This window comes from Canis lupus, chromosome 9, assembly GCF_011100685.1.
Source record: "Canis lupus familiaris isolate Mischka breed German Shepherd chromosome 9, alternate assembly UU_Cfam_GSD_1.0, whole genome shotgun sequence".
In the NCBI taxonomy this organism is placed as follows: domain Eukaryota; kingdom Metazoa; phylum Chordata; class Mammalia; order Carnivora; family Canidae; genus Canis; species Canis lupus.
The window spans coordinates 50,221,232-50,233,333 of record NC_049230.1 but is presented as its reverse complement, the minus strand read 5'-3'; the positions used below and the strand labels follow the sequence as shown (position 1 = coordinate 50,233,333).

The following is a 12,102-nucleotide window of genomic DNA, read 5'->3' as shown; positions in this document are numbered from 1 at the left end:
GTGGAGTGTGTGGGGTCACGCCCGGGTGCAAGTAACATGGTGAGGGTGGTCTGCTATGGTGCCCCCCTCCCCGGTGTTGTCTCTGGGGGACACTGTGTGCCCAAAGGCTCGGGTCCCAGGACCACGGTGCCAGGTGCCTCCAGGCCAGCACAGCTGCCCCTTGATGGGGCTGTTCGCCGGGGGTCAGAGAGTCACTGGGACAGATGGGAAGGTTAGGGACCACTGCCCCCACCCCCAGGATGCGTTTTGCTGTTACATTCTCAGATGACTTAGAGATTCTGTTGAATTGGGGACTTTTGCTTTTGTTGTTTCTTACATCAGGGTCAGGACAGGTTGTTGGGGGTGTAGAGGCTACAGAGACAAAGCTCCTGCACCCACCAGGCCGCTTGCACCCTAGGAGGTCGCTTGCACCTTGGAGCCGCCCCCCTCCCCCCAGCCCCCCAGTTGCACATGCTGATTTGCAGTGTAGCTTCTGTGAGGCCTGTAATAGGGACAGTTTAAAAACTTAATCAAGAATGAGTGTGTTATTTCTGGATATAGAGACAGCACATAGTTTTGGTTTGGGTTTTCTGCAGAAACCTGTGTGTTCTCGGGCTTGCCCCTGCCCATACCGTGCTCTGGGTACACTTCCCAGCCTGTTGAGTGTGGTCTCTCTATACGCATGTGTGTGCACACAAGTGGGCCGGAATGAAGGGCGTGAGATGAAAGTTGATGCTGTTATGTGCTCGTTCGTAAGAGGCTGGAGCGTGATCTCTTCTCTGTATCCATGTCTCCTTGAAGCAGGGCCTGGGTCCCGGGAACCCGGTTCTGTTCTTGGGGCTGATGAGCCCCTTTGGCTTTGCCCTGGATGGGGCAGTTCTGCTGTGGCTCCAGGCCCCTCAGCCCGGAGGAGGCTGACGTCATCCTGCTGTGCAGCTGGGTTGGGGGTGGTGAGGAGGAAATGAGAGGAAGGAGGTGTTAGCAGGTGTCTGCAGCCCCAGGAGGTCAGGGGAGCTCTCCTGTCTCCCACCTGCATGGCCTCCTCGCCCTCACGACGGGTTGTCCTCTGGGCCTCTCCTGCCCTGGGCTTTCCCTTCCTCATCTGAGCCCCAATCCAGGGCTCTTCTGGAGTCCTTTCCCTCCATAGCCCCTGGGGACAGGAGCGTCCCCCCCAACCACCACCACCCATGAGCTCAGGAAACGGCAACATGATGGGGCTGCCCTGAGTCCCCCCAAACAGGCTGTGATTTCCACCGGTGACTGGGCACTAACCACCAGCCCTTTATGACACTAACTAGCTCCTCGTTTAAGAAGGTTTCCCAGTGTCCCTAATTACCAAAGGGTTCGGTGTGGCCAAGCCCTTTCCTTTTTTGAAAAACTAGTCAACTGAGTCTGCAGCCCGAAGAGAGTCTTTCCAGTTTCTTGCCAGGCTGGATAGGAGCCCAGCACGCTCCTTTAGAAAAATGATCATTTTTATAGCCCTTGCACTTTGCATAATGAGCTGATTTTCCATAAAAGCCCTAATTATACTTCTCAGAGACTGATGAATAGGAGACTTAATCTGGGGGCCCCATCCTGGTGCCGGCTGGAGGATCAGAAGGGAGGCTGCGTTGGGGGTGGGGGGTCCCTGGTAAGTCATCCGGCTCCGCCGGTTATCAGGGGGTGGTTCAGGTCCTCCTCACAGCTAGAGCTGGCCCTCCAGAGGGAGGGATGTCCCGTTTGGTGACAGATGAGAGAGCAAAAGGCAGAACTCTCCCAGGCATTGAAGCTGCAGGTGAGGCCAACGGGCCCTCAGCCCTCGAAGGTCTCCTCTGTCAGCCACCTACTCACCCATCAGCCTTAGCAAGGGTGCTCTTGGAGCCTCTGTCTCTTCTTCTGTAGGTTGGGAAGTTTCCTCTATACACTTGTGCAGCACTTGATGTTCCATGGATGCCCATGGCGCTGGCTGGGGTGGTGGGCAGAGAGGGGGCCCCTGAAAGCCACAGTCCCTTCCTGGCTCCTGGATCTTGTGTGACAGGGAAGGGATTCTCTGCAGGTGTAGCTAGAGTAATTACAAGTAACCAGAGGTCATTTTTCTTGTAAGTAAAAGAGGGAGGTGGGAGGGTCAGAGCAGAGCATGGAGATGTGATGGTGGAGCAGAGGTTGGAGTGATGCGGCCACAAGCCGAGGAATGCTGGCATCTTAAGAGCCAGGAAAGGCAACAGATTCTCTCCCGGAGCCTCCAGAAGGGACCCCGCCTGCTGACACCTTGATTTGAGCCCCTAAGGCTCTTTTCAGACTGTTCACCTCCAGAGCTGCCGGCCAGTCAGCTGTGTCCTGTGCGGCGGCAGTGTATGCAGGCAGCTTTGCAAGGGTCCTGGCGCTGTGGAGAGGGGTGGGGTGGGGGGCTCTGGATCCTCGCTGGGCTTCTACCCTGTCTTTCATTCCCCTACCCTAGGCCGCTGTCCTCTCTCTGCTATCTTTTTACTAAATGGAAGCAAAAATCCCATGACATAAGTCTTTTTTTGTGTTTTTTTTTTTTTTTTAAGATTTTATTTATTCATGAGAGACACAGAGAGAGGCAGAGACACAGGCAGAGGGAGAAGCAGGCTCCCTGCGGGGACCCCGATGTGGGACTTGATCCTGGGACCCTGGGATCACGCCCTGAGCTGAAGGCAGATGCTCAACCGCTGAGCCACCCAGGTCCCCCACCCCATGTTGTGAATCTAACCTATTTAATGTGTACAGTTCAGTAGCATTTGGCACATTCTCAGTGTTGTGTGCCCACCGCCTCTGTCTGGTTCCAGAACATTCTCCAACACGAAGGGAAACCCCGTCCCTAATAGGCATCCACGCCCCTCCCCTGTGCCATCGCCCTGGATCTGTCACTCAGCTTTCTGGATGGGCCTGATAGGGATATTTCGTAAAAAGGTCATCACATGCCTCTTGGGACCTGCTTCCTTCTCCGGGCTGTGGCGCATCAGGGCTTCATGCCTCCTCTTGATGGGATAGCATTCTGCCGTAGGGATGGGCCTCATTTGGGGTTTCAAATCATTGGCTGATGGACACGGGGTTGCTTCCACCCTTTGGCGATTGTGAATCGCGCTATGGTGAACATTCATATTTGTTTAGATACCCGGGCTTCAGTTCTTTTGGATTGTCTTTGATATTTTGATTATTTTCTATCCAAAACATACCCACGAGTCCCCGTGGAGCCAGAGGCTGAGTCCCATCCTGGTGTCCATGGCACAGACCATGGTTGCACGGTGGCAGTGATGCCTGCCTTGCCTGAGTGGCTGTCTCCTGGAGGGCGGGGTTTCCGCCCCTTGTGCGATGCAGAAGCAGCGGCTGGGGGGTGGGGGAGGGCTGCCAGGCCTTGAGAGGGGAGTGGCTGCTGGGACTGGCCCTGTTGCTTCCCCATCACAGGGCCTCCTGCTTGTTGTCACCCTGAAACTCTGCTGTCGAAAGTTAATTTGGGGTGCCTGGGGTTCCTCACGCTTGGTCTTTTGCTGCAGTCTGGGAAGCCCCAGCCCCATCTGAGAGAGGCCGGGCTACAAGGCAGTCAGGGCAGGGGGCAGGGGGCAGGGGCAGGGGCAGGGGTGGGCAAGACTGGATGCCCCCACCCCTGCCCAACCCCCAGCAGATGGAACGGCTTTTCCTGTTTGAAGTGAATTCTCAGAATGTCAGACGCACCCTGATCCAAATCTGAGCACAGGAGAGCATTCTGGAACCAAAAAGAAGCACTTCTCGTCTCATTGCTTGGCTGTAGAGGACCTGCTCTTTGGACTTTGTGTGTGTCTGGGGAACTCAGAAGTTCTCATGGGCTGCAGAGAAAAGGCACAGCCGCTTTGGGTAAAGATGGGGTCTCCTGTCTTTGTCCTGAAGTGAGTGTCTCAGTGGGAGCCTGCGGGGGCGTGAGGGACCCAGTGCTCTCCGCGATCCTAGGGAGGAGAGGAGGGATTTCCCTCCAGCCTCAAAGGAGCCATTCCTAAGCAAAGGTCCCGTGGTGCTGTGAAGCCCCAGCCACTCCTCGAGGCGACCTGTGGCTGTGGACACGGCTGTGGCTCTTGGGCACCATCCCCAGGCCTCTCCATGGGCCCCTCCCTGCCAGTGTCCCTTTCCCGTCTGGTGCCACCTGGTTAATTCCAGGTAATTGGACTGCACGAGAGGTTTGGACGGAGAGTGGCTGTTTTCACATGCTTAGCTCATTCTGCCAGCAAGATAGTTCTAAGTGTCCCACCTGGTGGCACCAAGCGCCTGGCCGCTTGTCTTGCGTGGAGAGCCCGTGTTCCTCTCCCTTCCGTGGTGATGATGGGGCCGGCATCCTCGGCCATTGGGGATTTGTTCCCCTTCCCAGGAGGGGCTCAAGTGAGGCCTCCCACAGTGTGCTCTGGCCACACAAGGCAGCTCTCCAGCTGGTGCCTGCCCCACTTGCCCAGTTGGGGTGGGAGCCAGGTGACGACAGCTCAGGGAGGATGGCATCCGTGTTAAGCACCGAGCCCCAGCCTGGTTCAGTTGCCCCCTCACTCCCATGGCCTCGGCTTTTCTCTCTCCCCACATTTGCCAGGCCCACTGCTTAGGCCTCCCGGCTTGGGCAGAATGGGCCTTGTCACCTGGTACGTGTGTGTGCATGTGCCTGGTGTGTGCATGCCTGTTCGCTCTCTTTTCTTGCATACCAGTCTGGTATCTTGCATTCTGGTATCTTCTTGTCCGTTGGCATGCTAGCAGCTGAATCTGAACACAGACATTGTATGCCAGCTGGGGCAGGGGGTGCCCAGTGTATTCCAGATCCTTCCTGGGGGCTCCGTTGAAGGTTTAAGAATGGATGGTACTCCTTGTGGTGAAGGCAGGGGTGGGAGGGCGGGTGTGTGGCCGTCCTGCCTGGGAGGTGTTGGAAGAGAGGGTGTAGGGATGGGGAGGGAGGGACCTTCTGGTTTAATGATCCTGGATCTGGCGTGGCAGCCAGGCCGGTGATGGCGATGTCACTAGGGGTGGGAGTGGGGGATACCTCAGGTAGCGAAGGCGGCTTGTGTCGTATGGGCCGGGCCCCAGGGTGAGGGAGCACATTTGGGTGTGCCTCTGCCTGGCCCGCCCTGCCCATCCCTGTCCCGGGGTGTGTGTGGCACCCAGAACCTGCCTCAGAGGAGGGGGGCCACCATGGCAGCGACCACTCCAGTGAGGAAGAGGGTGCAGCAGGGGCAGTGGGTGCCTTTTCCACTCACCTGACAGTGACACCAGCTTATCCTGCTTCTGAGCTGGCCCCTCCTGGGAAGGACCATTATGTTGATCCTTCCACCCCCCTACTTGGTGACAGTGACCCACTGTCGGAGAGGAGGGACAGCCCCGGGGGCAGAGGGGAGAGCCAGACACTGATCTTGGTGGCACCTGTCACCAGGTCCCAAGAGGCATGTGATGCCCTTTTTACGAAATATGCTGACCACCTTTCCTGTTACCTGGTGCCCGCCCTTTCCTCCCTGGGACACCTGAGTGGTTGCCACCTGCATGCGAGTTGTGGCCACTGTGAATGGGGTTGTTGTCAGGACGGTGGGGAAGACCCGGACAGCGTGCGTTAGTGTGGGCCCTGACGCATGGTGGCCAGGTGACTCTGAGTGAGTCCGTCCCTACCACGGGCTTCGGGAGGGACCCTACCTCATGTCCTTACCCAGTTGCTAAAGAACTCAGGGAACACCTGCTTGCGCTTCTCTCCGCCACTTCACGGTGGGCACCAGAGCTGGAAAGACACGTTAGTTGTTCAAAAGTGTATTACTCGGCCCTTTTTGTGCGGGGGGCCAAGGGGAGCTGCTGCCTGTGGGAGGGCCGTGCACGGCCAGATGCAGCTTCCCGGGGGCTGTCAAGGGCCGGAGCATAGCCGATTGCTGGGCCCTGCGCCCACCCAGGGCTCTAGGGCCAGGCGGGCTGCCTCTGCCATCCTCTGTCCTGCTGTCTGCTCACCCATGGAGCATGCTCCCCTGGCTGCTCTCACGGTCTTATTGTGTCCCCTCTCTCCCCCTCCCTCCCATCCTCTGTTCATGCAACCAGTCAGCTCTCCATGCATACATCTGTCCCTCTCCCCCCATCCATCCCTCATCTGTCCATCTGTTCATCCATCCTTCCACCCACCCATCTGTCCTTCCATCCTTCCTTCTGATTCCATCCATCCATCACCTTTCTGCTCATACATCCACCTATCCATGTGTCTCTCTGTTCCCCACCGACCTACCCGCCCATTTGTCTACATGTCTGTCCATCTATCGTCGATCCTCCCTCTGCCTGTTTCACGTGAACGTGGCTTGGTTGGTCTCAGCGTGGAGCTACAAAGCCCACGGCCTCTGGCTCAGTTAAGGTCTGGCATGGTAATGTGAGGCCCCGTCTGCTCCTCAGTTGTGTTTGCTCCTTGGGGGGGATGGTGGACAAAGGGGACCCAGCCGACCTGGGTGGTGGCGGGATGCCCTGTTAGTTTCCTGCTCCTGAGCCCATGTGGCCTCATTGGAATAGTGGGGTCATAGTTAAAACTCCCTCCTGGAGCTGTTGTGAGGATTAGACGACCTCCACCAAGTGCTCAGCACAGGCCCCGGTAGGGGGAGGGGCCACCTCGCTTGCCTCGGTTTTCTCTTCTGCAAATGGGGGTCTGCACCCACCAGGAGGGCTGAGTGGGCTGAAGCAGGTCGTGCGTGAATTTTCTACCTCCCGTTTGGTGGGGGGGTGTGTAGGCTCTGCCTGAGGACTAGCGCCATGGTGCCCAAGCTGCAGGAGCCCAGGGCTACCGCTCCACTTAAGGTGCTCATGGAACACGTCAGGGGACAGCATGCATCCAAGCGCAAGCATCTGCCCCAATTTGTGGCTCGTAAGCGTCACACCAGCACCCCCCCGGGGCCTTCCCAGGGCAGCTTGGGTGCCCATGTTCGGAATCATGACGGGGGAGATGTCCCTGGTGCCCACATTGGCCTTCCTTGCTGACAGATGTCCCTGTGCCCAGACAAGAGAATCACTGTCCGATGAAAATCCCGGAAGTGTGAGCTGCCTCCTGGGCTAAGACCGGTCTGCGCTGGGCAGTGAGACGGAAATGACAGAGGACAGGGGCCTAGCACATTTGCCATGACCCTTGCAGACTCATGAGGCCCCCAGGGCTGAGTGTCGTACCCCTCGCCCAGCTCCCACAGCTTGGCATCCACAGCCTGGCACCTTCATGCTGGAAGAGCCCTTCATCCCTCTTTTTACGTGTGGGGAAACAGGCTGAGGAGCATCCCTTTCCCAGGGTCCTTTACCTAAGGAAGTCAGCAGTCACCTCTTTTTATTCATTCATTACTTTACTTGCTCATTCATTTATTCAGTCAGTCAGTCACTCATCTGTCTGTGGCTGGTGATGTCTGGCCCTAGGCCAGGCACTGGGACACAGCCAGAACCGGCCACTGTCAGGTAAGGAGATGGACACAGGACCCTGGTCACAGGTGGGTGGACATGCTGCGGCAGGATGCAGGACAAGGTGGGGTGAGCGGGGGACATGACCCGAACCCCAGGGGCACGAGGTGAGGGGCCAGCCCTGATACACTCGGGTCTGGCTACTGCTGTGCTCTTCAGCAGGTGCCTCAGCCCAGGGCCTGTTTCCCTACCTCTGAAAGAGAGGCCTCCATTGACTGATGATCAGAGCCTGTGGTGTGGGCCCAGGGCCAGCGAGCCCTGTCTGGTGGTTCCCTGGTCAGGAGATCCCGGGGTGGGTGGGTGTGGGCTGGATGTGGCTTTAACAGCATAGGCCCCAGGCCCGTGAATATGGGCTCACTGGGGAAAACCCTGTGGACCTTAATCCAGTGGCAGGTGTCCTTAAAAGAGACATGGGCAGAGGAGGGGCTGTGTGAGCATGGAGGCGGAGGCTGGAGGACCGGGCTGTAGCCCAGGGACACTGGGGCCCCCAGGAGCTGGGAGGGGCAGGAGGAGCCTCCCTAGAGCCTTGCATGGTCAGGTCCTACCCTTGGATTAGGACTCCAGGCCTCCAGTACTCAGAGCATGAATTTCTGCCAGTGTAAGTCACCTAGTTGGTGGTCCTCGGTTATTGGCGGCCCCAGGACCCCAGCACCGTGTGCTCTGGGCCAGGGCAGGTGGGGGACCCCAGCCTCAAGCATGCCTGGTGTGTGGGGTGTGAAGCTGCACTTCCCAGACACTGATGGACACCCCTGCAAGCCCCAGCTCTGTCCTTATGCAGCCCCTGCCCCGAGACCTGCCTGCAGGGGGGGTTGGGGTGTTTAGAGACCCCCTCCGGTTAGCTGGAAGGGAGGGTGGGCCTCCTAGGACAGGGGCTTCTGCCCCTGTGGGGCCCCTGTCCCCAGCAGCACTGGTTGTTGGGGGGCAATGCGCATGTCCACATGTCCTGGGTCCAGAGTCCTCTCACCTCCGTCCTTCCCTCCGGGGAGCAAAGATGAATTCACTCTGTGATGAGCCAAACAATAAAAGCCTGCTTCTTCAGCAAATATCACCATTAAAAATTTATCAGGGCAGCTGTGCAACATTATCAGCTCTTTTTCAGAGACCGAGCAGAAAGTGTTGTCATGCTGTGGGATTTGTACACGTGCGGAAGGGATGTGGGGTCATTGAAAGTGCCCACGGGGCAGGGGTGATGTCCTGGCACGGGGGCGATGTTGGGGCTGTGGCCTGGGAGGGGGCCTGTCCTTAGGAGGCCATGCTCTCTAGCCCCGAGCTGGGCTCCCTGCGGTGGGGATGGCCTGATGCAAAATAAATGTAGAAACACACGGCAAGATTCACCATTGGTTCGCAAGAGTTTTCCCGGTGCTTTGGACACATCCAGCTGCGTGCACCGCCAGTGCCCCCTGAAGCCAGAGGCTGGTGTCTCTCCTCACTGGCAGTGGGCCTCTGGTCGCAAAGGGACTGTTTCTCCCATGTCACCCGGGCTGCTCTTGTCACCGTGGTTCTCATCCGTCCTGTCCCTCCTCGGGATCGGCTGCTCCTGAAGTCCAGGTCCTGCAGCAGCGACAAAGAGCCCCCAAGTGCCAGTGGTGGCTCACTTCCAGCAGCTAGCATGCGTGACTTGCTCACACGGCTTCATGTCACCTGTCCCCAGCCTTCTGCTGGAACAGAGTGGCCGTTGCAGCGGGGAAGTGGACACGGCAGCCTGTGTGCTGGCCCCTGCAGTCTTGGGCTCATCAATGAAGCTGGGATGCTCGATGTCATGAACCCAGCCTGTCGAGCTGCTTGTCCAGGGGAGGGGGAACTCCCTCTGTGCCCCGGAGGAGGACACTGAAGTCCAGAGGCTGAGTGATTTGCTGGAGGTCATGTGCCGAGGGAGTGGCAGAGCTGAGCAGGGCTGGGAGCCCACCGTGTCACCCTCACCTGCCCTCCTCACACAGGAGAGAGGGGTCTTGGCACTGTCTCTCCTTGACCTTCCTAGTCCCTCAGTGTCCCAACCTCCTCCTCTTCTATTTTCATTCATTTATTGAACTTTTGATTGTTTTGAATACTCCTGAGCCTGCCTGCCAACCCTGGAACTAGAACCTTCCAGCTCACAGGGCATGAGGAGACTCACAGCCCGGCCCTGACCCCACGCTCACCACCCGCTGGCTCCCTATCAAGTTAGTTTTAGTAAATCCCATGCCTGGCTCTGTCTCGTCTTTGTTGTCTTGAAGCTTTAATCCAGAGAATTGGTCAGGTTGACTCTGGGGACTCGCTGTGTCCTCTCGCTGTCCTCTGATGTGGCAGGTTGTGGCCTGTGGCCCTGGGTCCTGGGTAGTGACCCTGTTCTGGTGCCCTCCCCCTGCATCGCAGCCTCCTGTGGGTTAGCGCTCTGCATGCCGGCCTCCACTGGGAGGCCAGGGCTTTTGGCCCCACTTTGCAGAGGAGGACCTGGAGTTCCCAAGGGGGCACCCCTAGCCCTGGTCTCCTGGCCAGTCAGTGGTAATGCTGGGCTCCACCCCACGGCCCTCGGATGGGAGCCAGTGGGGAGCTGGGGGCCCGGGTCCTGGGTCTGGCACTGACTTGACACCAGGCTGAGTGTTTCGGCCCTTCCAGCCTTCCTGCCTGGCAGGGCTGCCCCTGGAGCAGTGGAGGCTCCGTTCCCACTTGGGGGTTACTGCTGGGAGACCTGGACAGGTGCCCACCCTGACCTGGCACTAGGGGCTCAGGCCCTCCCCCATGCCGAGCTGCGTGGGGCAGAGACACCTGGCTGGCTTTGTCTCTGGTCCCCAGTGGGGTTGGTATCTGCGAAAGGCTGCATCTTCTGCTGTTTGGTGAACTCCTGTCTTGGTCCCTTGGCTCCTCGAGCACCCCCAGAGCCCTGGACATCACTGCCGTATGGGAGTCTGGCTGACAGGCCTGGTGCAGGGTTTGGATGGGATGGTGTCCAGCCAGGGCCCCTCCCAGGAGGGCAGCGCAGTGGCACTAGAGCTGGGAGTTGGCTGGGCTTTTGGCCCTAAAGGCTCCAAGCTGGGAGGTGGCCCTCCTGGCACACTGGCCCATGCCCAGCCCCCCACCCAGGGCCACCTCCAGACCCAGGGCTGGCGCCCCCCAGAAGGGCAAGGCCCGGTTCTACCCTGCAGGGACCATGGCCCACCCCGCGATGTGCGGTGGGGGTGCTGTTGTTCATCCTTGTCCTTGCCTGGGCCCAGGGCAGCCCTCTCCTGGGGACACTGCAGCACGGAGCTCCCCCCGGCCTGACCTATCCCCCATGTATGCTGCCCTCAGAGGTCCAGGCCCTAGGGGGACGAGTCCGAGGGTGGGGGCAACAGAGGGACAGGGTAGGGGGCCCCCAGATTGCCTTGGTTGGGACACCTTTGCAGAGGAGGCGATGTGTGATTCTGCTGACCCCCAAGGTTGAGCAGCGACAGGTCTGGGGCAGGAGAGGCTCTGGGAGGTAATGCATGTGGAGTCCTGTGGGACGGAGAGGGGCCAGGGACAGTGGAGGAGACCACGGGGAGAGGGATGGGCAGGGGTTCTCTGTGCCTCTCTGAGTATGAGGGGAGCCCTGGGGTGGGGCCACAGGGGGCGGGGGTCCCCGGGGGAGGGGGAGTGACAGCAGGAGGTGGCTGGGTACAGGGATGACGTCCAGGCCCTGGGGCTGCTGCCCACGCCGTGGCCAGATGTCTGGACACATGTGGGGGCTGCGGGCTTGCTCCCACCCGGGTTTCTTCTGCTTTTGGGGGCCGGCCTGGTTGCGAGCCCAGCCCTGCCCCTTCCTGGCTGGTCTTCTTGGCCAGCTGTCTTCGCTTCCCTGGGCTGTGCCGTCCTTATCTGAGGAGATGGTAGCACCCATCTCACGGGCAGCTGTCACTTGAGGATGCCCTGTCCTCCTCCCAAGGCTCCCTGGGCCCCTCGTTTGTGAATGGGGGGTTTCATCCAGGAGGGTGTGTGCCCTCACTGCACCCCAGACCCCTGGCCAGCAGGTGGAGGCTTGACCAGGCTGCCTCGGGGCCGACCCTGCCTCTGGGCAGCAGGTTCTGTGATGAAGGGGTGGCCGGAGCTCTCTGGGAAGCTGACGTCCCCCTGGAGTGCAACCTGTCTCGCCAGAAAGAACCACATGATGGATGAGTGATGCAGGCCATGCAGCAGGGCAGTCATGGGCAGGCCAGGTTTGGCCTCTCCATCGTGGGAGGTCTCCAAAGGCAGGGTCTCTGGCTCTGGGGGCCCGCAGAGGCCTTCTTAGGACACGGTGATTTGGGGTACTCAGCTGACATTTCCCAGGAGATGAGCAGGAAGTGGGGGGCACAAGGGTGCCTCCAGCTCTGTGTCACCCAGTGCACCCCCACCCCCATGGTTTGTTCTCGGAGATGAGAGCATGATGACTCAGAGAGGGGAGGGGCCTTGCCTGAGATCACACAGCCCTTCAGCGGTTCCCCATCTAGTCTCCCAGCTCTTGTGTATTTCCTGAGAAGATCTGCTCTGCTGGCCCACCAGCCTGTTCTCCGTGTCAGCCGCGTGAATTTGACACTCGGCTAGGCCAGTGAACGTTCCCCCACTACCCCCACCACCCCCGCCCCCGCTACCACTGGTGTGGCTCAGACAAGCCGCTGGGCCGTGCAATCGGGAGCAGAGGGGATCGGGAGGCTCGAGCCCCATTACAGGCCTGCCCTGGTCCCAGAAGGGGCATTTCCAGGAGCTGCTAGCCATGGACTTGGGAAAGGAGAAGAGGGAACAGCGTCTGTT

At 59.3% G+C, this 12,102-nt stretch overlaps 1 protein-coding gene across 1 annotated transcript in view; it reads left to right on the top strand.

Moving 5' to 3' along the window:
* VAV2 (vav guanine nucleotide exchange factor 2) overlaps nt 1-12,102 on the top strand; it is a 160,295-nt gene that overhangs the window by 85,861 nt on the left and 62,332 nt on the right.